This window comes from Cibotium barometz, chromosome 54 (assembly GCF_041138505.1).
Source record: "Cibotium barometz isolate CiBa-2024 chromosome 54, ASM4113850v1, whole genome shotgun sequence".
NCBI classification, from domain to species: domain Eukaryota; kingdom Viridiplantae; phylum Streptophyta; class Polypodiopsida; order Cyatheales; family Cibotiaceae; genus Cibotium; species Cibotium barometz.
In genome coordinates, this window is record NC_141099.1 from 5,986,945 (window position 1) to 6,013,862 (window position 26,918).

Consider the following 26,918-nt stretch of genomic DNA (forward strand, 5'->3'; position numbering starts at 1 on the left):
TGTTAGGGGCTGCAGCATATTCTAGGGTTCTCATCAATGGCAGATTAAGTCCTCCAGTTTATATGAGCAGATCAGTCAGACAAGGATGCCCCTTGAGTCCCCTTTTTTTTGCAGTGGCCACACATCCCCTCTTTACTTTTTTGGAAACTCAAGCTGCTGCAGGCAATATTCAAGGGCTTCAACTTACCAGAGAGCAACTCTTAGCCTTGGGATTTGCAGATGATACCATCTTGTTTCTACAGGCTTCTAATAGGAACATTTTCAAATGCATGCAATATATATCTCTGTTCTCTTTGGCTGCTGGAATGAACCTGAATCTGCATAAATCTCACTTAATTGATATTACTGCAGAAAATTTTAATGCATTGATATGGGCTGGTAAGAGAGTGCATCAGGGTCACATTTTTAGACATCTGGGCTATCCTATTGGAGTCAATGTGACTAACAAACAGCTCACATCTTGGGTGGCAGACAAAGTTCAGACCAAAATTGCTTCATGGTTCTGTGATGAATGGCCTCTACATGTTAGATTGAGGATTGTGCAATCTATCCTGCTTCCCTATCTGCTCTATTATATCCCTCTGTTGAACTGGAAACCTTCACACTTGAGTATTTTTGAAACTGCATTCAAAAGGTTCTTATGGGGGAACAAGGGGAAAACCTGTGCATTCATCAAATGGGATATGATCTGTCAACCCAAAGTGAGAGGGGGACTGGGAGTGCTAAATCTGGCTGCACATGCTCATGCAAGAAGAGCAACCATGCTTAAACACATGTTTTCAAGAGATACTTTATGGGCTAGATGCATGTGGCAGATCATTGGCTATTCTGTTGTGTATTTCCATGGTGGGGCTTGGGATTTATCTGATTGGGAGAAACTCTTTTCACATGCACCTTTGAAAACAGGTTGTCAAACTGCACAACTTTTTATTGACTCATGGAAACACATCTGCTCCTTTCTGATTTGGGATGGCAGAGTTAGATACACAGGGAACTCACTAGGGGATGAAAATGTGTTTTGGAGTTTTTTGTTTAAAAAGGCACCCTGTTATAAATTGGGTAGGAAAGCTTTGACAATGTACAAGAAAGGGGTCAGGCACATCAAGTAGCTAATTGATTCTGATGGCAAGTTTGTGTTATTCTTGACAGCTAAGAGAAGGTTCAGATTAGGCTGCAATTTCAGACTTGCTTGGAATGAACTATGTACATACACATTCAATCTGCAGATTCCACCTAATACCAATTTGTGGGAAAGGTTCAGAGACTGGCAGCTTCCAGGGGAGGCAGTTTCTTGGTGGAAGTCCACAACCTCACAGTTTTATCAGGTTCTCTTGGCACAACAGAATATATCAGAAAGATGCAATAAATTGTGGAGAATGCATAGATCTCAGGATTGGTGGATTGCCAGATTATCATCAATATGGAGCTTACCCTGTTCACATAAGCACAAAGTGTTTGTTTGGAGACTCTTAGCAGGTGCCCTGCCTACTGGGGAGTTGCTTCACAAGAAAAACATTGGCAATGGGAAATGTGCCCTCTGTGGGAAAATGGAAAACATTAAACATGTATTTTGGTACTGTAAACCAGTCAAAGAATGGTGGCAATGGATTTTGTCTCACATTCAACAGTGTATGCCTGTTAAAATTACACTGTTTTCAGTAACCTTTGGTTTATGCCCTATGCCTACTGTTGCATTGCAGTTCTGTATGCAGTCAATAAGGATGTGGTTCTTATTCTATATCTGGAATGCTAGAAACTTTTGGTGCTTTGAAAAAGTTCAGCTTTGCAAGGTAACTGTTCCATGGAACATTATTAGAATTAAAGTGATGGAAGATTGTTACAGCATCACAAATGATTAGCTTAAAGCAGATTGTATGAGGATCATGACTCACCTATAACCCATGAGTCAGAGATGATAATGTAAATAGTAGAGTACATATTTCTCAAAAAAAAAAAGAAAAAAAAAAAAGAGAGTGTCAACGCCGAGAGAGAAAGAGAGAGAGAGGACGTTAGAACCAATATTTTTTAAAACCTTAGAACCCTAATTAATTAATCGAGCTTGATTAATTAATACGTTCAATGAATGAACTAAATGATTAATTAATCGAGCTTGATTAATTAATTAATACGTTCAATGAATGAACTAAATAATAATTATCAAAAAAATAAATCATGCTCAATGTATACTTCACAAAATAAAAATTTAATTAAATAAATAAATAAATTATGTTAACCTAAAAAAAATATGGATTATATATTCCATTTCATTTAATCATTAAAATCATGTTGTAGCGCTCCAAAAAAGCAATTTGTAGTGTATTTTTTCCCATTAAAGTTTGAAAATCTCCAGTTGAGTTGAAAGAATCTATTGTAATTTTATTTTATTTTTACAACCAGGATAAGGTGCACTCCTAATGCCATTTCATCATGCATCCTTCAACAATGTTAAAGATGATCAGGGTGTGTGAAAAAGTATAAAATTCAAGTTAAATGATTGGGTGACTATGAAACCATCATGAAAAGGTCCTCATAGGATAAAAAGGCAAAGAAGAGGCTTACTACAATACCATTAGAAAGGGTGTGTCTTGGAATTCAAGATAGCAAAAGATGGGTGGAAAACAAAGGTGCAACATGTGTACACGACAAGAGACATGCACATGTATCCTTCTACTCTAGCATCTACATTGCAAACTTATTGTAAGATGTTTTTTGTAATTTTGTTTATGTTCTTTATGATTCTATGGTTTATTCACATGTGTTGTATATGTGATAGATGTTTATCCATCAACAAGCATTGAGTTGCAACATGTGGCATCATTCACTAAGACTTTCGAAGCTATGCGTGCTGATCTTTAGAAAGTATTATTTTTCAATCAACCATCTTCTTTTTTCATTAACAAGTAAATATTTTTATACAATGCTTAGTATATTGTCCCTGTAAGACCATAAGCTTATAGAAGACTTGAGAGTTTGCTTATACTACCTAGCCCAAATTCATTCAATTGAGACTTTCCACACAAGAGTACTCTATTAGCATTTAAATCCAAGATTGTCTTGGATATTCAGAAGTCTATGAAAGTAGGAAGGATTTCTAAAAGGATTAAGCTATCATGGTTTATATCTCTCCATGTATTTGTGGCATGTTTTTGAGAAGCAAACATGAAGAGGACAAAAGCAATGTGGCTGTCTACACATATATCTAAGTGTGACTTGGATAATGTAGTTGGAGCAAAATGAAAAGTGATTGAAGTTATCCATAGGGATAATTTTATAAAATATAATTATTGCATTGATTATGTGGTGATGGCATATAACATATCTCGACAAACCTTGTCCAAATCAGCTTAGAGTACAGATGATGGAAAAAGAGTATATGGACTTAGATTCCATTAGATTCAGAGGAAAAATTTATGTAGTATGACCTAACGATCAACTTGAGTGATAACAATATAGTTATCCCTATGATGAATGTAAAATGGACATTGAGGGATGTACGCACATCTTTAGAATTTCTATTAGATGCTATACCATCAAACTTCAAATTTAAGGTAGATGATGTTATGGCGGGAAGAAGATCCAAAAATACTTATAGTTGTATGAAATGTCAGTTCCCTGTAATCTTGAAGTTTTCTTAATACATCATTAGGTGAATTTTGGACTCAACTTTGGGCCTTTTTTCTCTAGAGAGAGAAAGGCTTTCGACCAATAGGAAGAGAGCCACCGTAACGGAACTTTTGATAATTAGACGTTTTTCATATATTCTTTATATGAATATATTGTTATTAAAGAAATACGAAATGCATTTGACCACACTTTATAATGTCATTTCTTTAATATCTATGAAAAATAGAGTGTTGTCAGCTCATTTAATAAATCTCAGCTCATTTAATGAATGGTTTTCAATCTAAAAATTTCCCTCATTCAGCTCATTTAATAAAAGTGCTTTTTTCCTCCAAAATTTTGAAATGTTCTCTTCGAAGTTCCTACGTCATTTAATGAATGGATTTCCTCTAAAAATTTCGCACGTTTTGGAGGTTATCTCTTCTGCCATCTCATCTTCATCCATCTTCTTACATCTGCTTTTATTTTCTATTTGCTTCCATGGAAACCAGATGTCTTAGGCGTCCTTGCTCCTCTACTAGAGCTATTATAGTATACAACAGTTTTGATATGGATAATCAAAGGTGGATTCCTACCACATCTCTATTGGTAGTTGGATTATGTTGCAGACTAGGAAGCAAAAAAAAAAAAACAAAGAATGAGTTCATCAACACTTACAAAGGTAGAGTTCAACACTTCCAACTCTCTAACACAGGTAGGAGCATTAAGGAAGTCCTTATACAACATGCCTACATGCACTTAGAACTGCGTCTGCAACGTTTGCCTGATGGAATCCCACTCCATAGACCAAACTGTAAGTAAATGTTTTTACAATATGTTTATGTAATGTGTTTCATTTCTATACTTATGCTTCTCTTGTATTCGTCTGTATAGATATATATCCTTCAAACTTGGTTGACTGGCAGCCTATAGATAGTATTGTGGGAATCTTCGATGTTTTTCATGCATCTATTGGTGAGCAGCTATACAAAGAAACATCCAACAGGTCTTTGACAGAGAGAGGAGTTTTCTTTTATAATGAATTTTACACGGCACCTCATAGTGTTATGGGTTATGGATCTTTGAAAGCATTACCACTGCCTTCATTCAATAGTCCACAATTGCCCATACCAATAGCAGAAACAAGTGAGTGCTTTAGATTAAAGATATAGCAAGACATGCAAAGGTGTATAAGACCAAATGTAGCAAATCATCAGGTGAAAATCGTTGTCGTTATGCCATTGCATGTTTTTGTCGACTTCTTTTATGAGACGAGGAGGTCAAAAAAACATTGTCAATGTTTATCTGTAAATCAGAGAAATGTTTGGATTTCTTAGGTCAAAATTGGGATGTGAAAGAATTAAATGGGGTTACCTGTAAAATCCATAGGAAATCTATTGTCTGTAAATATATGAGATGGCATTATGTCAATGGAAAACTTGTAGCAATTGATCAAGACTTGGAGGATGACATTGAAAATCCATTAATGTTATTAGAGGTATGGTTTGAACATGAACTCTTGAGACAGTACTCAATATAAGGTCAAAAATCTCACTGCATCAACAACTGAGAATAGACTTGGCAAATGAGGATGACCTACAAGTGCCTGATGATTATGTGTTCAAGTGCAACGGCCATAAGGTATGTTATTCAATCTAACCTCGAAAAAGTATTCATTCCAAAACTACGCCATAATCATTATTAGGTACCAAGGAGAAAAGAAAGGACCATTCAGTGTAAAGACATTACAAGGAAGCAAGTTTTCGTGGTGCAAACGACCATCACATAGAGATAAATGGAGATAAATGTATTTTTGACAACATATAGTTACATTGATCATGACAACATATAGTTACATTAATCATGACAACATTTTGTATTTCTTAGAGCAATAGGAACTAAGACAAATATTCTATATTTTCTTATTCAATGTTTAAAACATTGATAGCATGTTCTCATTTTTTCCTACGAAGCGTGCTATTGTGTGTGGGATGATTCTTGTTGTTGGGGCGGTGAGGCTTGTCATTGAGGGGGTGCTTGCTCTTCGGGATGCTCTTGGGTTGGTTGCTCTTTGGGACGCTCTTGGGGTAGTTACTCTTCCGGATGCTCTTGGGGTGGTTGCTCTTCTGGAACTGAAGCTTGTTGTCGTTGTTGCGAGGTTGAAGCTTCCAAATTGGCATCTTTAGATTCATCATATTCTAAAAGCTCGACAACAAACCTGTCAACTTGTGTTCGGGGGTACTGCCGTGGCAGTGGTCCTGGTCGCGACCGTGGTGGAGGGGGCACAAACGCAATAGGGATATTAGGCGGCATGCTATGAATGTTGACAATAATATGCTCAATGGCCTCTTCCCTCAACAGCCCTAAATCCACATCGGCGGAGTATTCTAATAATCATGGATTCTACAAAAAGCCAAAAAAAAAATAGACATGTGCCATCAAAGAATCAGGAAGGAAAGTAACATATCATTAAAAAAAAGGAGCATGCCTACATTTTCTGCGGGTAACAAGAGAACTAAATGTAGCAGCAACTTTGGCGTTGTAGCACACCCTCCAACCGCAACTATGGCCATCCCATTGCTGCGGGACTCTGCATCTCACAGTCCTTGTGTGTTCTAGTAGTGTGTCCTGGATTATGGCCTCGAGAGCAGTTATTAGCTTTCTAACCGATCTGCACGAAACAATACTATTGTCAATACTGAAAGTTCTCTAACTACTTCTCTCTCTCTCTCTCTCTCTCTCTCTCTCTCTCTCTCTCTCTCTCTCTCTCTCCAACTCGTTATTACGATATATAAATACTGAATGTACGGACTTACTGTCTCACGGTGCCATGGAATTCCTCACCTAAATTGGCCAAGTAACAAGTCTTGGATTCCATATCGTAAAGGATCAAACTCTAGTGTGAACTACAACATGCAATTAGGAGTATCAAAGAAGTAACATCAAAAATATATAGTAACTATAGGTCACAATACTAAGACTATAACTGAGATTGCATGTCACTTACTCTTCATTGTATGCCATTAGGATTATTTGAGCTACATCGAAACTTATCGAACTAAACCACGGACATACATCAACCAATGAAGTATGTTGTGAAGTAAGAACCGAGGAAAGAAGAGAATCTATAATATATACACGATTTTGAACAACGAATGGGAGATTTGATACAACCAAGCTGCACAAGATTACATTATATTAGTTACTTTGGACAAGCAACCCACTTTACAATCACGATGATGAAAAGGACGTAGCAAACCTTAGAACTATTATGATAATTCTATCGTTGACCTCCCTCAAAACATTGGACAAAACATCAATCTCCTCCACATCGAAAGGGAAAAATTGTGCGATGCTTGCACCAGAAGTCTAACGTGAAACGAGGGGACAAAATAACTCAAATCTCTGACATTCGACTTTGTTGGAATTAGGGTTGCACGAAAGCACACAAAGCTTGGAGAAGAAGAAGCAAGAATGCACACAACACACAATGTATTAGATTGTGTCAATGTACAAAAGATAAGTTAGCCCTAGAAGGATGGGCGTATATACAAGCCGGGGAAAAAAACCTCCTAAAGAGGGAAAAAGTTCCCCGGCGGTCCTAAGTGTGTTCACACACATCACTGCCTATATATATGGCAACAAATCCCCCTGGGAGTGATGGTGTGAACGAGAGCTGGCACTCATGTATAGGGAATTGCCATGCCCGAAGTAGATCAGTCCACAAAGGGGAGCAAGCCCAAAGCTTTGTGGAAGCTTCGAACTTCTCACGAGGAAGCGCCTTTGTGAAAAGATCGGCAAGGTTGTCCTATGTTGGCACACAGGCCAAGATGATCTCTCCTGCTGAGAGTCTCTCCCCCTGACATAGTGATAATGCACCTCAATGTGCTTTGTGCGAGCATGAAAAACTGGGTTTCTCGCAACCACCAATGCGTTCTGACTGTCAGTGTAGATAGAGGTGGCAGACTCCTGTCCAACACCCAAGTCAGCCACCATAAGCCGTCTGAGCCACACACACTCAATGTAGCTGTGAAAGCTGCCTTGTACTCAGCTTCACAACTAGAACTGGCCACAGTAGGTTGCTTCTTGCTCAACCAAGATATGCATGAGCTATCGAGCATGAAACAAAAACCACTTGTGGACACTCTTGTGTCATAGCAACCAGCCCAATCTGAGTCCGAAAAAGCATGTAAATTTGGCGGCAACGAAATCTGGTGACAACGATCTCCCCTTGGGATAAAACAACCCAAGATGTATGGTGCCACTCAAGTAGCGAAAGATGCGTTTAACTACCTTCCAATGCTGAGACCCTGGGCTACGCATAAACCTGCTCACCTGTGAGACTGCAAACTGAATGTCCGGCCTCATAATGCATACATAAATGAGGCAACCAACAGCTATCTGATAGAGTGTGACATCAAAGTGATCTCCAGCATCATGAAGACTTAACTTCAAACCTGTCTCCATTGGAGTAGCAATAGGCTTGCAGTCTTCAAGGCCAAATCTTTGCAACAATGTCTCAATATACTTTGTCTGACACAAAGCAATACCTCCATCACACTGCTTAAATTGTATCCCCAAATAATGATGCAAATGCCCCAAATCTGACATCTCAAAAGAAGCATTCAAATCAGTCTTAAAATCAGCAATATGACTCTCATTTGGTCCTGTGAGCAGCATGTCATCGACATAGAGAGCAATGATTAGATGTACATCATCCACACATTTAACATACAAAGTGCTTTCTATTGGACTATTCTGAAAACCATGTGCACTCAAATATGCATGTATCTTTTCATACCAAGCTCATGGAGCTTGCTTTAAACCATATAAAGCCTTTTTCAACTTGCACACTTTGTTTTCCTGCCCTCTTTGAACAAAACCATGAGGCTGCGATACATACACCTCCTCATGCAGTCTTTATGTCCAACTGATGTACATTCCAACCATTATGAGCTGCCAATGCACAAATGCTACGAATGGTAGTCATACGACAAGTGGGAGCAAAGGTCTCATCAAAATCAATGCCCTTTTCTTGAGCATAACCCTTTGCAACAAGTCTAGCTTTATAGTGATCAACACTGCCATCTAGCTTTTGTTTCAACTTACCCACTTACATCCAATGGCCTTTTTACCAATAGGCAAATCACACAAAAACCATATACCATTCTTCATTATAGCATCATATTCACTTTGCATTGCAGCCAACCAATTTTTTTATTTTTGTGCCTCATCAAATGAAAGAGGTTCTTCCTCTTCACACATACTAGACATAGCCAAAGCATAACAATCTGATGCATAAGAGGCATGGTGAAAACCTGAACGAGTACGACTAGACATAGGTGCATTACTATCACGCAAGGTTTCCACCAGCCATTTAGGCATACCTCTAGCCTGCTCATTTTCAGCCCTATCTTCATAAATTACATCCTATAAATCTGCATCAGAAATAGGCTGATCTATGATGTCGTTTGAAATCTGCATAGGCTGAATATTTGTCTCATTAGGACTTACATTTGAATTCCCACCTGTAAACAGAGGCAACAACGTATCAAATACATCCTATGAGCTCACACCTGTTTCTTTGGTACATGATAACAAAGGCTGCACAGCATCTTCCATAAAAACAACATCTCGACTAATCAAGATATGCTTTGACTGCGGATGATACAATCTGTAAACCTTGCTCTCAGTACTATAACCAACAAAAATGCATTTGACAGCCTTATCATTCAATTGTATGCGTTGTTGCATAGGCACTAAAGCATAGGCCAAGCAACCAAAGACACGCAAGTGACCAATAGAAGGCTTCCTGCCATGCCAAGCTTCGTATGGAGTAATAGACTACAAGGCCTTAGTGGGACACCTGTTGAGTACATATGCTACACACATGACAGCCTCAAGCCAAAACGCATGTGGCAAAGCTTGTCTCTTGACCATACATCGTGCCATCTCCATAAGTGACCTGTTTTTCCTCTCAGAAACACCATTTTGCTAAGGGGTATACGGCACTGTACATTGGTGTTTTATCCCACGACTAGCCAGAAATGCATCAAACTCTTTAGACATGTACTCTCCCCCTCGATCAGAACGGAGGGTGCCCACATTACAATTGGATACATTTTCAACCATAAGCAAAAACTGTTTGAAGCACAAAAACACTTCGGACTTTGCCTTCAGTGGATATACCCATGCATGCCTTGAGTAATCATCAATGAAAGTCACGAAGTACAAGTGTTTACCAAATGACGGAGTTTGCATAGGCCCACATACATCACTATGTACAAGTTGCAATTTGCGAGTGGCCTGCACAGAACCATCCTTTGGAAACGCAGAACACTGCATTTTGCCCAAAATACAGCCTTCACAAACATGTTTCAATGGTGCCTCAAGAGGGGGCAATGAAGCAACCATATCAAATTTCTGCAAACGCAACAAACTAGCAAAGTTCACATGACCAAAATGAGCATGCCATAGTTTTGCATCTGAAATTGCCTTTTCATCAGAAACTGCATTTGCTGAATCTTCTACACACTTGTCATAATAATTGAGCCTATGCAGCCCACAAAATAAGGTGTCAGATACAATAATCGTATCACCAGAAGTCAAATCATGAACAATACATCTGTCATCCACAAATTTGACTACAAGTCGAAGTCTAGCAAGTGCAGAGACAGACAATAGATTCTTCTTTATCCCTGGCACATACAAAGCATCTGAAAGTGTGAAAGCGCTGCCATTTGCAGCAGTAAGCATAATTTTACCAATGCTCTTCACTGGGTAAGAAGCATTATTGGCACATGTGACAGTATTCCCATTAGGGACAGCCTCAAGAGAAGTGAACATATCACGATGCGAGGTAATGTACTTTGTAGCGCCACTGTCAAAATACCATACATGAGAGTCAACAGAAACTGCCAAACATACATCATGTACAGATGGGTCATACTAGCAAATACACGCTAAACGCCCATTCTGTATCCTGCACAACATTTGTAGAATCTGCATTTGTAGAAGCATCCGCTATTGTGGCTGCATTTGACTCTTTCTTCTTTGCCTCTTTAGCCTTTAGCTTAGGGTAATTCTTAATGACATGATCAGTTGCCTTACAATAGTTACACCTAGTCTTTTTCTTGCCTTTATCAAGAGCCTTCTCAGACTTATTGTTGCTACCTGTGGGCTACCTGTGGAAGGAGAAGAAGTTGCAGACCTATTAATAGGAGAAGAAACAGTGGAAGGGGCTGCCTTACCACTTCTTCTCTGCTAGGTAGCAATAAATGCCTGATCAACTGCATGCTGCCTAGCCCTGTTTTGCCTGGACTGCGCTTCTTGCAAGAGCTTGTTGACTAAATTATCATACTTGACAACATCAGGTCTGTCCTCAGTAACAAGTCTCCACGTGGAAGCAAAAGTCTGATATGACTCAGGTAAAGCATCAAGAACAGTCTGCACAAGAGAATGATCAGGAATAATCTCACCTGCAGAAATCAACTGTTCCTTGAGATCTTTAATCTCAGCAAGAAAGACATTCATGTCATCATCTTCCTGCATAATCTTAGATTCGAGCTCTTTGCGCAGGTAAGAGATTTTTGTCTCATTACGACCTGCATACAAACCAGCCAGAATATCCCAAGCCTATTTTGCTATTTTAGCTGAACGAATATGTGGGATGATGTTACGTTTGACAGAAAGTGCAATCAAGGCAGCATGAGCCTGTGCATCTTTACCATCCCAAAACGAGCTTGTTCAGCAGTGGATAAAATAGTAGCAATAGTAGAGCTGCTAGAGCCTGCAACATCCTCAACAGATCCTACATCCACAGAACCTGAACGTACATCCATACCCTACACAATGTTCCACACTCCTTTTGCAACCAAAACATGCTGCATCATGTATGCCCAAAGTGGGTAGTTGCTGTCTCCATCCAGTTTGTCATCAGCAGACAACATGCGAAATACATCATTGCTGTTATCAGCCATGGCCACTGACTGAAACTGATATAAAAGCTACCTGTAATGAAGCAAAGACTGAACAGAGAACAACTTGTGCTATGTAGCACGGTCCATAGAATACGTATGCCCGTTTTGCGAAAAACTGCACTGTCGAAATTTATGCAGAAAATGACGAAAACACCTGTGCAGAACTTGCAATGCAAAAACGGAGCTCGAAACGACCTCAGATGCAATTTTTGAGAACGCTAACGCTAAGCGCTCGTGAAAGCTCATGTCAATCGAGCTTATTTGCAGAGTATAGGGACCAGCAAGCGCTCGTGAAAGCTCACCTCAATCGGAGAACGTGAGTCGGAGGGTGCTGGCGGTGTAGCCCTGGGAGCCGATGCCTGCTCTGATACCAATTGTTGGAATTAGGGTTGCAAGAAAGCATACAAAGCTTGGAGAAGAAGAAGCAAGAATGCACACAACACACAATGTATTAGATTGTGTCAATGTACAAAAGATAAGTTAGCCCTAGAAGGACAGGCGTATATACAAGCCGGGGGAAAAAACCTCTTAAAGAGGGAAAAAGTGCCCCGGCGATCCTAAGTGTGTTCACACACATCACTGCCTATATATAATGGCAACAGACTTATGCATTTCCCGAATAGCTGATTTCTTTAACCGTAATTCTTGGAGCTCCTGCATCTTGGCTTGGTCGCCAATCTTTTGTGTGTTGAGCCTTGTGTCACGTGAATGACTAGCCTCTGTCACTTCTGTGATCTTAACTTTCTTCGTCAAAGGCGGGATTTTCAAAATTCCCTTCATTCTCTTGTCACTAAGTAGGGCGGGCTCCTGTCTAGGAAATATTTGAATGAGCAAGGCAAAGAGGACAAAACCCGACAACCTCCCCAGATATCCAACAAGAATAATGCTACACTCTCCCAACACCCCAATGAAGAAGGCACTAGTAGATAGGAATGTATGCTATGGATTTTTGTGACAAATGCGACGCTACAATGATGGAGTGGTGATGATGTATACGCACACAAATGTTAAATAAGCCTTGTACTAAATGACAAAAGAGCGGGATGACACCACGACAAAGCAAAATGTAGCGTGAAATGTGCTTTGTTTATTGAATTTCACGTGCATGGTGCTTGATTTACAAGACAAATTATGTAGCTCTTTATGATGAGAAAAAGAGAGAGAAGAAATCTTATCTAGCCACTTTTTGCTTGATGTTGATGAAGCTTTTGTGCGCTTGCCGATGATGCCCTCCTCCATGAGAAACAATGCCCTAAGGATTGAATTTTACAATGCTTTCAATTTTTGAATACAAACAACTTACGAGGCTTTCTAACACGTGACTATGTGAGTGGGTGAGTGCGAAGCTAGGTTATTGTTTGCCGTCGAGAATTGCACTTGCTTCTTTATTGCAAATATCTTCTCTTCTTCTGCTTCCCTCTCCACATGCAAGGAAAAGAGACAATGTGGTTATGCTTTTTCTTTTTATTTTTTTACCCCTTTTTCCCCTTGGCCAAATGAAAGTGGTGATAGCTTCTTTTCAATGATACTTTTTTTTTAATATAAAGAAAAGCTTTAAAAAAAACGTATGATACGAAGGTCCTTTCCCTGCAACGCAGATCGTTTCCCTGCGATGGATCCGGGATGAATCGTTTTCCTTCTTTCTCCTTCGCTCTGTGCTCTTCCGGACACCAGAATACGCACATCACTTTCTCTTTTTACGAACGCGCGTGTGAGGGAGTGTGCTGGTGACGCTCCTTCTTCACAACCTCTCGCGCGACTGCTGGCAACTGTGACTAGCGAAGCTTGTTTCCCTTTCACTTCTCTTGCTCGCAGCACAACGGCCGGCAATAGGAAATGGCCGCATCTCTCTCTCTTCAAGCGGACGCGTACGGTCCGTGCTGACGACGCTTCGCTTCAGGCTGCATGGCATTGTTTCATTTCCAACTGCATGGCGATGATTTCCAGCCCCACTAAGGTTTAGAGCTTTAAATTTTCCACTAAGGTTTAAAGCTTTTTAATTCCATTAAGGTTTAAAGATTTAACATTTTAAATGGGCCAAGCCCTTAGTCCCACACATGCTTAAGTGCGGCTCCTTGATGCTAGCTTTGCCTACAAAAAAAATTGCTTGTGTGCCAAAACCAAGTGAGGGTACGAAGTGAAGGCAGGGTGGAAAAAAAATGCAAGCCACGCATATGCTCATGCATCAAAACATAGTGGAAGGGCGAAAAAATGCAACAGTGGCATCCTGCGGGGAAAGCTAGCTGGCTAGTGTGAACCCAGAATCTCCGGTTAGACTAGTGCTGCCTTCTCCTTTGGGCTATAGGACCATGAGCAAATGGCTAGGATCTATAGTGAGAAAGGTAACATCTGACAAGTGAATCAATCGACCGGTCATGGATAGAATGAGAGAAGCAAAAGTGGAAGGATGGGATGACTTGAAAACCCTTAGAAGACTACCCAACTCCTCAACTCCCAAACACTTACGGTCTTGCACTTTTTCCCAAGGATCAATGTCAAAGGAATGGGTATCCACCGAGGCACGATCAAAATTTTGGGTAAAGGAACTAGAAAGGGCCATCAAAGCTAAGGAATCTGTAACACGATTTCCATGATGAGGCAAAAAGGTCAAGGAAGAAGAGGTGAAATGGGTGAAGAGGTCACGGGCTAAAAGACTATAGTAGTGCATCAAAGGGTGGAGGGTGCAGGCTTGGCCATGAAACTGGTGGACCACGAGTTGTGAATCTCCATAGATATGAACATGAGATGCTCCCAAAAGAAGTAGTGCTCTCAAACCAATCAAAAGTTCTTGGTAATGAAACTGGTGGACCACGAGTTGTGAATCTCCATAGATATGAACATGAGATGCACCCAAAAGAAGTAGTGCTCTCAAACCAATCAAAAATGCTTGGTAATGTTGTTGCTCAAATGATCTCCCCACAATGACGGATTCTTCGGATTTATTTCTTCTTCTTTTTTAATGTGTTGAATTTCTTCAAGAGCCAAAATCCAATATCAAATGGAAAGGGTCAAACAATTTAACCCAAATCACTATATTTATAATGCGAAGCGATCACCTTTCACTAGGTCATGGTCACTAGGTTACCATTCTATTTACTCAATTTCCCCATAAAGGTTCGAGTCCCGGATGGTCATTTCGATTGGGCAAAGTCAACAAGGAGTCAAGATTGCCTGCCGCAACTACCAAGTTTTTCCTTGCCCCTACATGCTCCATCAAAGTATAGACTCCAAAAAGACGTGGAAGATTCAACATCATCTGCAACTCATAACGGAAAAGTCAATGCAATCACATCCAATAGGGCTTAATTTTATCAAAATTGGTTTTGGTAGAGAACCATGTCCCATCCATTTCTGCAAGCTAGACTTTATTTTGCGAGGATAAACTTCAACAAAGCGATAAGGACCCAACCATAAATGGCTCAACTTCCCAGGGAAAAGCTCATGACGTGCATCATAGAGAAGAACCAATTGCCCTTTCTCAAAAGAATAGGTTTTAGCTTTCTTATCACGGTGCTTGGTTTGACATTTCTTAGCAACCTCTTGATGTAGATAGGCTCTCAATCTCCACTCATCTAGATTCTCCAAAGTGCCCAATCTCTCTTGCAAACTCTCCTCCAAAGGTAGTGTGCGCTCATGCAAAAACCTCAAACTCGCCAACTCATGCTCAATAGGTAACACACATTCTTGCCCATAAACTAAAGAGAAAGGAGTGAACCCTGTGGCTTCCTTGAAAGTAGTGTTATAAGCCCAAACAGCTGCTGGCAACTTCTCATCCCAATCCCTTTTATGAGTGTCCACAGTTTTTCTAAGGATAGTGACCAAAGTTTTGTTTGTGCTCTCAACTTGCCCATTACTAGAAGGTTCAGGGGGTGGTTTTATCATGACGGATATTGAAATAAGCAGTGAGTTCCTCAATGACATCATTAAGAAAATGGGTCCCCCTATCAAAAACTAACTCAGCAGGTGCCCCAAAACGACAAATGATATGCTCAGTCAAAAATGAAGCAGTAGTGCGTGCATCATCTTTCCTCACAGCTCTAACCTCACTCCACTTAGTTAAGTAATCCGTAGCAACAATGATATAAGATTTCCCATGCCTGGAAGTAGGTGTATAGGGCCCACATAGTCAATTCCCCACTTCTCACGAAAAGAAGGACAGCTAGAATAGGAGTATTAGGGCGCAAACGATTCTCAAGGCGGGTGGCTCTCTGGCAAACATCACATCTTTTACACCACTCAAATGAATCTTTAAAAACAGATGGCCACCAATACCCAGCCCTCAAAATTTTCAATACAGTGAGTTTCCCAGCGAAATGACCTCCACATGCACTATCATGACACTCTTTCAAAATGTGTGGAATTTCCTCTCATGCAACACATCGGCGATAAATACCCTCAAACCCCTTGTGATACAAAGACCCATCAATGATAGTGAATTTCTGAGCATGTGTAACTAATCTCTTCTTCGTGGCTTTGCTCATGTCAAAAGAGGAAACTCAAGTGTGGACAAATAATGAGCAATTTGGTCATACCACTCACATGCATACTCAATGCAAAACAACTCAGGTGCAGGTGCAATAGGCTCATCTTTGCATGGGATTACATCAGCTAAGCAATCCACTAACTTTTGCAATGCAGGAGGTTTAGATTTAAGCTCATAGTCAAAGGCCTACAACTCAACAATCCATCGTATAATACGCTCAGGGGGCTCTAACTTATTCAATAAAAGGCGCAATGAATCTTTAGAGACATCGATGATGGTGTGCTGGGTAGCCATATATGTGCGAAACTTCCTAGCACTCTCAGCAATAGCTAGACAAGCTCTCTCAACCCATGTGTAGCGCGTTTCATCATCTTTAAGCTTGTGGCGGCTGTAATATGCAATGGGGTGCATTTTTTTATCATAAAGTTGTGCAATGCAAGCGAATATTACCAAATGAGAACAAGAAGAAAATAAATGATAAGGCTTGGAAGCATCAGGTGGTTTGAGGATAGGGGTGGTAGTGAATGCACTTTTAAGAGAAGAGAAAGAATTTTGTTGAGGTTCCCCCCAAATGAACTTGTGCTCAAGTCGCAGAAGTGTATTCAGTGGTAAAATAAGATGTGCCATATCTTTAATGAAGCGGCTATAGTGTTTAGCGGCTCTCCAAGAAAACCCCTTACTTGACACACGGTAGTGGGTGGCAAAAATGCAAGAATAGCCTCAACTTTTTGGGGATCCATAGGAATGCCGTGCTTGCTAATGAGGTGACCCAACAAAATGCCACAAGTGACCCCAAACACACACTTTTTTGCATTCAAAGCTATTGATTTTTCACGGCACTTGTGAAAGACATACCTAAGGGCTGCAACAAGTTTATCATGCATGGTCCCAATCCCCAAATCATCCATGAAGATCTTTAAGAAATCGGTCAAATCATCACAAAAGGATTCATGCTTATAGCGCTGATATGAAGCACCCGCGTTGCAAAGCCCAAACGGCATGACATGATATGCATATGTGCCAAATATAGTGGTGAAAGTGGTTTTGAGCTTATCCTCATTAGCGATAGCCATTTGATTGTACCCAAAAAAGCAATCCAAGAAAGCATATATCTCCCTTCCCGCCAAAGAGTCAAGGATTTGGTCAATAAAAGGCAAAGGATAGTAGTCCTTAATGGTAGCTTTGTTAAGCTGCTTATAATCAACACATATGCGAAGCTGCTTATTCTTTTTAGGGACTACAACAATAGGAGACACCCATTCAGTGTTATCGACAGGAAAAATCAAACCAGCTTCTAAAAGCTTTTTAATTTTCGTGTAAACCCCCTCTCTATAATGCTCAAGCAATTTGCGCTGATGTTGGCGCACAGGTGTAGTGTCGGGTTTAAGAGGAATACGGTGCACAACAAGCTCGGGTGGAAAACCTCTCAACTCGGCGTAATCCCATGCAAAGATGTCCTGATACTCCCGACATAGAGCAATAATCTCCTCCCTCAACGATGGTGGATCTAAAGAAGTTCCCAAAAGCACAACTTTCTCATCTCCCTTTATAGGAACTCTCATAGTATCCTCCTCTCTGGCCAAAGGTGGAGTCTCCTCATCATCATAAAGGGTAATCTCAACAGAATCAGGGTAAATGCAATAGGAACTCGATGTACATGAAGAAGTAGAACTCTGGTCGTTATCTCCATCACTCTCAACATCAATAGTAACCCCAGGGCTCACAATAGAAGAAGGGTAAGCAGGAAGAACTGCCCGGGAAGATCCTCTACCAAGAAGCAACCGCCCTCTAGGAATGTCAATAACACAATCAGTCTTCCATATCTAAGGTCGCCCTAAAAGAAGCTGGTACTGGCCAGGTCCTGGACTAAGCCGCAAAACATAACAATCAATCTCCACCATACGCCAGTGACGACAGTGATTGGCAAACCCTTGGATGAAACCCTCAGCTCTCACTGGTGGATGATCACCCATACTATGCAAACTAGTAGTAATAGGAACTCCATTGGAAGATAACCCTAGCTTGGAAAAGGTAGAATAACTCAAAACATTGACACCTGATCCTCCATCAACAATAGCATGTGGAATCACTAGCTGGTGGATCATGCACTCCACTCGAGGACACTCATGCTCAGCAAGAAGGGAATCCACTTTCTGAACAACAGGAAGATTAGGACCCACTCCCTGGGAAGAACTCAAAGCTCTGCAGTACCTCCTCAAAAGGGCTCGGCTAGAAGGAGAAGTGAGAAGGTATTATGGAAGGGACATGGTGAGCTCTACTCGATTAAGAGCAGAAACAAGGTCAAAAGAAAGAATGGGGGAAAACAACTTACTTGGAGTAGGGCGTGGACGAGTGTGATGAGGTCGAGGTAAAGGGTCGGCAATAGGAATAGCGACATGGATGGGTGGGTGGGTAGCAACAACAGGTTCGGAATCTCCCTCCTCATCAACAACCTTCTCTTTCCCCTTCCGTGTGATGGATCGCACGGGTGATGAATCTAACTCAATCATATTAATCGAAGGGTTCTCAGTGGTGGTAGGTGGTGCACTAGACGAAGCAACTGCTGGAGAACTAGGAGACCCCCTTTGAAGAAGTGTCCAACTAGGGCCCGGGGGTTTCTCGGCACCAATACGATGATCAATGGGGCCGGGGCATGGTAAAGTGGTGCTCCTATTCATCAAATGGCACATCTTCATGTAACACATATCCTCTGTGTGCCCCCTACCCAAACATTTCTCATAAGTGCAAACAACAGTGGGGCAATCTTTGGAAAGATGGCCGGGTACATGACAAGCTCGACACACTATGTTGGTGGGATTAGGCTCAGTGCGACGTGGACAACAAGTTTTGTTGGCGCTTTAGAAAATTCACATCAAGAGTCACAGCCTTCACATTTTCATTAAGTTGGTTCATGTAATTTGTCATCATGTTTTTTAAATCCCCAATACTAGACGCGGTGCTTTCATGCCCATCCCCCCCTTGTGATGTGCTGGTGGTGGAGTGGTAGAAGTAGAATCAGGGTAAGTCACATACGGTGATGGAGCATGAGGGGAAGGAACATGATTTTGTGAAGAGGTTAGGTGAGCCACGACACTAGAAGAAGGTGGGGGTGCTAAAGGCAAAAGAGGTGGTGAGGTCACTTGAAGGTGAGGTGGTACAACGGGTGGGAATTGGAATGGTTGAGTTGGTTGAAGTTGAGGCACATATGTTGAGGTTGGCCAAGGTTGTTGCGAGGAGGGCAAAACAGCACATACGAGGGAGATGGAGTCGTGGCCTGTTGTGGCTCGTAAACACATCGGTAAGAGCTCTCCACATTAATGGCAAAAGTGATGGCCGTATTCAAGTCATTTGGGGCTTGAGCTCTAACCAAAATTTGGATGCTAGGGTGTATGCCTCGTAGAAATGAGTCCATGATGGTGAGCGGGTCGATGTTAAAAACAGGAGTGTAATGATCAACAAAGTTCCTAAACCTCATGGCCGCTTGTTCCACAGTCTCATGCGGGTGATTTTGCTTGAATGAGCGTAATTGCTCAAAAAATGCAAAGAAGTTTGGAGGTTTGCGAAATTCAGCCAAGAATTTTTGCTCAAAATAGGCAAAGTTTGGGATGGAGTTTGATTGTTGCTTGGCAAACCAATTACCCTTGAGTGTAGTGCTAAAATAATTCATCACATGCCCTTCCTCGACGATGTGTGAGGTCAAACAAGCAATTTTGAAATTGTTTAGATGAGCGATGGGATCCTCCAATGGTGTCCCATAGAATGTGGGGAATGGAATGAGGGGTGCATCGGGACGGGCCAAATTTGGTGGCAAAACCAAAGGTGATTGAATGGCGAATGGAGGAGGAAGTGGTGATTGAGCCATAATTGGAATTGGTATAGAAATTACGATTCCAGGTAAACTCCCCCCTGATGATGGCGAAGGAGGTGAACTTTGTAATATGGAAAAGGGCTAGTGGGGCTAGAGTGAAGTAGGTGTTGCTTGGCTTTCTCCCTTTTATGGTATCTCTTAGCTCGGTCACTCTCTCTCAAGCTATCTTGCCAATCTTTGGCACTTTGCATAAGTCCCCTTTCCAAGTAGGTTTGTGTCGTGGGACCAAGACCAAGTCAAGGTCCCACCTGGCGTGCCACTGTCTGGGAAATATCTGGATGAGCAAGGCAAAGAGGACAAAACCCGACAACCCCCCCAGATATCCAACAAGAACAATGCTACACTCTCCCAACACCCCAATGAAGAAGGCACTAGTAGATAGGAATGTATGCTATGGATTTTTCTGACAAATGCGGCACTACAATGATGGAGTGGTGATGATGTATATGCACACAAATGTTAAATAAGCCTTGTACTAAATGACAAAAGAGCGAGATGACACCTCGACAACCAAGTGAAGCAAAATGTAGCATGAAATGTGCTTTGTTTATTGAATTTCACGTGCACGGTGCTTGATTTACAAGACGAATTATGTAGCTCTTTATGATGAGAAAAAGAGAGAGAAGAAATCTTATCTAGCCACTTTTTGCTTGATGTTGATGAAGCTTTTGCGCGCTTGTCGATGATGCCCTCCACGAGAAACAATGCCCTCACGGCCCTCAAGGATTGAATTTTACAACGCCTTCAATTTTTGAATACAAACAACTTACGAGGCTTTCTAACACGTGACTATGTGAGTGGATGAGTGTGCGAAGCTAGGTTATTGTTTGCCGCCGAGAATTGCACTTTGCAAATATCTTCTCTTCTTCCACTTCCCTCTCCATATGCAAGGAAAAGAGACAATGTGGTTATGCTTTTTCTTTTTGTTGGAATTAGGGTTGTAGGAAAGCACACCAAGCTTGGAGAAGAAGAAGCGAGAATGCACACAACACACAATGTATTAGATTGTGTCAATGTACAAAAGATAAGTTAGCCCTAGAATGATGGGCGTATTTATAAGCTGAGGGAAAAAACCTCCTAAAGAGGGAAAAAGTGCCCCGGCGGTCCTAAGTGTGTTCACACACATCACTGCCTATATATATGGCAACAAATGAACGAGAGCTAGCACTCATGTATAGGGAACTGCCATGCCCAAAGTAGATCAGTCCACAAAGGGGAGCAAGCCCAAAGCTTTGCGGAAAGCTTCGAACTTCTCACGAGGAAGCGCCTTTGTGAAAAGATCGGCGAGGTTGTTCTCTGTTGGCACATAGGCCAAGCTGATCTCTCCTGTTGAGAGTCTCTCCCTCACATAGTGATAATGCACCTTAATGTGCTTTGTGCGAGCATGAAAAACTCGGTTTCTCGCAGCTGCCAATGCGCTCTGACTGTCAGTGTAGATACAGGTGGCAGACTCCTGTCCAACACCCAAGTCAGCCACCATAAGCCGTCTGAGCCACACACACTCAATCGTAGCTGTGAAAGCTGCCCTGTACTCAGCTTCACAACTAGAACTGGCCACAATAGGTTGCTTCTTGCCCAACCAAGATATGCATGAGCTACCGAGCATGAAACAAAAACCACTTGTGGACACTCTTGTGTCATAGCAACCAGCCCAATCTGAGTCCGAAAAAGCATGTAAATCTGGTGACAATGATCCCCCCTTGGGATAAAACAACCCAAGATGTATGGTGCCACTCAAGTAGCGAAAGATGCATTTAACTGCCTTCCAATGCTGAGACCCTAGGCTATGCATAAACTTGCTCACCTGTGAGACTGCAAACTGAATGTCCGGCCTCGTAATGCATACATAAATGAGGCAACCAACAGCTATCTGATAGAGTGTGACATCAAAGTGATCTCCAGCATCATGAAGACTTAACTTCAAACCTGTCTCCATTGGAGTAGCAATAGGCTTGCAGTCTTCAAGGCCAAATCTTTGCAACAATGTCTCAATATACTTTGTCTGACACAAAGCAATACCTCCATCACACTGCTTAAATTGTATCCCCAAATAATGATGCAAATGCCCCAAATCTGACATCTCAAAAGAAGCATTCAAATCAGTCTTAAAATCAGCAATATGACTCTCATTTGGTCCTGTGAGCAGCATGTCATCGACATAGAGAGCAATGATTAGATGTACATCATCCACACATTTAACATACAAAGTGCTTTCTATTGGACTATTCTGAAAACCATGTGCACTCAAATATGCATGTATCTTTTCATACCAAGCTCGTGGAGCTTGCTTTAAACCATATAAAGCCTTTTTCAACCTGCACACTTTGTTTTCCTGCCCTCTTTGAGCAAGACCACGAGGCTACGATACATACACCTCCTCATGCAAATCTCCATTCAAGAACGCAGTCTTTATGTCCAACTGATGTACATTCCAACCATTATGAGCTGCCAATGCACAAATGCTACGAATGGTAGTCATACGACAAGTGGGAGAAAAGGTCTCATCAAAATCAATGCCCTTTTCTTGAGCATAACCCTTTGCAACAAGTCTAGCCTTATAGCGATCAACACTTCCATCTGGCTTTCGTTTCAACTTAAAAACCCACTTACATCCAATGGCCTTCTTACCAATAGGCAAATCACACAAAGACCATGTACCATTCTTCATTATAGCATCATATTCACTTTGCATTACAGCCAACCAATTTTTTGATTTTTGTGCCTCATCAAATGAAAGAGGTTCTTCCTCTTCACACATACTAGACACAGGCAAAGCATAACAATCTGATGCATAAGAGGCATGCTGAAAACCTGAACGAGTACGACTAGACATAGGTGCATCTATTTTACTATCACACAAGGTTTGCACCAACCATTTAGGCATACCTCTAGCCTGCTCATTTTCAGCCCTATCCTCATGAATTACATCCTATAAATCTGCATCAGAAATAGGCTGATCTATGATGTCGTTTGAAATCTGCATAGGCTAAATATTTGCCTCATTAGGACTTACATTGGAATTCCCACCTGTAAATAGAGGCAACAACGTATCAAATACATCCCGTGAGCTCACACCTGTCTCTTTGGTACATGATAACAAAGGCTGCACAGCATCTTCCACAAAAACAACATCTCGAATAATCAAGATACGCTTTGACTGTGGATGATACAATCTGTAACCCTTACTCTCAGCACCGTAACCAACAAAAATGCATTTGACAGCCTTATCATCCAATTTTCTACGTTGTTGCACAAGCACTAAAGCATAGGCCAAGCAACCAAAGACACGTAAGTGACCAATAGAAGGCTTCCTGCCATGCCAAGCTTCGTATGGAGTAATAGACTGCAAGGCCTTAGTGGGACACCTGTTGAGTACATATGCAGCACACATGACAGCCTCAAGCCAAAACGCATGTGGCAAAGCTTGGCTCTTGACCATACATCGTGCCATCTCCATAAGTGACCTGTTTTTCCTCTCAGCAACACCATTTTGCTGAGGGGTATACGGCACTGTACATTGGTGTTTTATCCCACGACTAGCCAGAAATGCATCAAACTCTTTAGACGTACCCCCACCCTCGATCAGAACGGAGGGTACCCACAGTAAAATTGGATACATTTTCAACCATAAGCATAAACTATTTGAAGCACAAAAACACTTCGGACTTTGCCTTCAGTGGATATACCCATGCATGCCTTGAGTAATCATCAATGAAAGTCACGAAGTACAAGTGTTTACCAAATGACGCAGTTTGCATAGGCCCACATACATCACTATGTACAAGTTGCAATTTGCGAGTGGCCCGCAGAGAACCATCCTTTGGAAATGCAGAAGGCTGCATTTTGCCCAAAATATAGCCTTCACAAACATGTTTTGATGGTGCCTCAAGAGGGGACAATGAAGCGACCATATCAAATTTCTGCAAACGCAACAAACTAGCAAAGTTCAGATGACCAAAACGAGCATGCCATAGTTTTGCATCAGAAACTACCTTTTCATCAGAAACTGCATTTGCTGAATCTTCCACACACTTGTCATAAGAATTGAGCCTATACAGCCCACGAAACAAGGTGCCAAATGCAATAATCGTATCACCAGAAGTCAAATCATGAACAGTACATCTGTCATCCACAAATTTGACTACAAATCCAAGTCTAGCAAGCGCAGAGACAGACAATAGATTCTTCTTTATCCCTGGCACATACAAAGCATCTGAAAGTGTGAAAGCACTGCCATTTGCTGCAATAAGCATAATTTTACCAATGCGCGGGTAAGAAGCATTATTGGCACATGTGAAACAGCAAAACAACGAGCTTGTCCAGTAGTGGGTAAAACAGCAACAACAGTAGAGCTGCTAGAACCTGCAACATCCTCAACAGATCCTACATCCACAGAACCTAGACGTATATCCATACCCTGCACAATGTTACAAACTCCTTTTGCAACCAAAACATGCTGCATCATGTGTGCCCAAAGTGGGTAGTTACTGTCTCCATCCAATTTGTCATCAGCATACAACATGCGAAATACATCATTGTTGTTACCAGTCATGGTGGCCACTAACCGAAACTGATGCAAAAGCTACCTGTAATGAAGCAAAGACTGAATAGAGAACAACTCGTGCTATGTAGCACGGTCCACAATAGAATACGTATGCCTGTTTTGCAGAAAACTGCACTGTCAAAATTTATGCAAAAAATGACGAAAACACATGTGCAGAACTTGCAATGCAAAAACGGAGCCCGAAAAGACCTCAGATGCGATTTTTGAGAACGCCAAGGCCTTTAGGCTTATTTGCAGAGTATAGGGACCTGCAAGCGTGTTATCATATTATAGTAGTGATGTGTGTGAACACACTTAGGACCGCCGGGGCACTTTTTCCCTCACTAGGAGGTTTTTTCCCCCGTGCATTGTATATACGCCCATTATCTTCTAGGGCTTGTTATCTTTCATTTTTGGCACTCATAATACACTACTGTGTTGTGCTCAAGCTTCCTCATCTTCTTGAAGTTGTGTGTGCATTCCTGCAACCCTAATTCCAACAATTGGTATCAGAGCAGGCTTCCTCCTCCCGGGCAGCATCACCGGCACCTGCCGCTTCATCTCCTCCGATTGCGACGAGGTTTCACGAGCGTCTGCAGGTTAGTATATGCCGTGGGCGAGCCCGTAGGGCTCGGTCATTTCAGAATTTTGATCAGAGGTCATTTCGCCCTCCGTTTTTGCATTCCAAGTACTGCGCAGGCAAAATCGTCCTACTGTGCAGATTTTCTGTCAAGATTAAAATCTGCAGGACAGGTGCCCATTCGTCTGTTTTGGGCTGTGCTACATAGCACAGGTCGATTTTATACAGGTTTACCTCTTACAGACAGCATTTACATCTAGTAGTACAGTCATTGGCCATGGCTGACAACAATGATGTATTCCGCATGTTGGCTGCTGAGGATAAGTTGGATGGCACCAACTATCCATTGTGGGCATATATGATGCGACATGTATTGGTAGCAAAGGGGTTATGGAACATTGTGCAGGGTATTGATGCACGTCCTATTGTGGCTGGGAATGCTGCAAACACATCAGAAACAGGTACTGTTGATGATGGTGCAGGCACAAGTGCTGTAGCAGCTGTTCGAGAACCACCACTTTCAGCAGAGCAGATTCGTTGGGATGGTAGAGATGCGCAGGCTCATGCCTTGATTGCGCTGTCTGTCAAACGTACCATTATCCCACATATTCGCTCTTGCAGGACTTCTAAGGATGCTTGGGATGTACTTGCCACATTGTATCAGGCAAGAAATGAGGCTCGTGTTGCTTATCTCCGAAAACAGTTGGAGAGTGAGCATATGAATGAAGGTGATTCTATGGATAGCTTTTTGACAAAGATCAAGGATTTCAAAGAGCAGCTCATTTCTGCAGATGAAATCCTGTCAGACAGTTCACTTGTGCAGACTGTTTTGAATGGTCTACCAGATTCTTATCAGGGTTTTGCTTCCACTCTTCGCTTGATGATGAAAGGCAATCCCAATGCCTTATCATTTGAGGAGTTAGTTTCTGTTTTGCTGCAAGAAGACCAGTCAAGGCAAAACAGGAATATTATGCGTGTCGCAGATCAAGCTTTCGTTGCTGGTCAGAGAAGCGGGAAAGGTAAAGCTAGCTTTTCTTCTAGTAAGCAGAAATCTGCAAATGCTGCGCAACCAAAGAAGGAAGACAAAGATGAGAAGAAGGGTGACAAACAGAAAACATTTTGCAAGTACTGTAAGGGAAATGATCATGTCATCAAAGCGTGTCCTAAGCTGGCTGCGAAAGAGGCTAAGAAGAAAGAGGCTGGTATGGCTGTTGCAGATGCCTCTCCTTCTAACAATGAATCTGCTAATGTTGTGCTAGATACAGAATGGGCATTCAATGCGCAGTGCAGTTATGACCCATCTTTGCATGACACATGTATGTCTGCAGTAGATTCAGATGTATGGTACTTTGACAGTGGTGCCACTAAGCATATCACCTCGCAGCGCAGTTTATTCACTTTCCTTGAGTCTGCTCCCACAGGGAATACTGTCACTTGTGCCAATAACTCCTCTTATCCCGTTAAAGGAGTTGGACAGATTGTGCTGAATGTTGCAAATGGCAACACCTTTACACTTTTTGATGCATTGTATGTGCCAGGGATCAAAAAGAATCTGCTGTCAGTCTCCGCATTTGCCAAAACAGGTTTGGTTGTAAAATTTGTGGATGACAGATGTACTGTTCATGATCTCTCTTGTGGTGACATCATTGTAGCATCTGGTTCACTATGTCGAGGGCTGTATAAGCTCAATATGGATGGCAAATGTGTAGAGGATTCAGCATGTGCTATTATGGATACGCAGGCTATTTCAAATGCAAAACTGTGGCATGCACGTTTTGGTCATCTGAATTTTGCAAGTTTGCTGCGCCTGCAGAAATCTGAAATGGTGTCTTCTTTGCCTAAGCTTGAGGCACCTGTCAAGCATG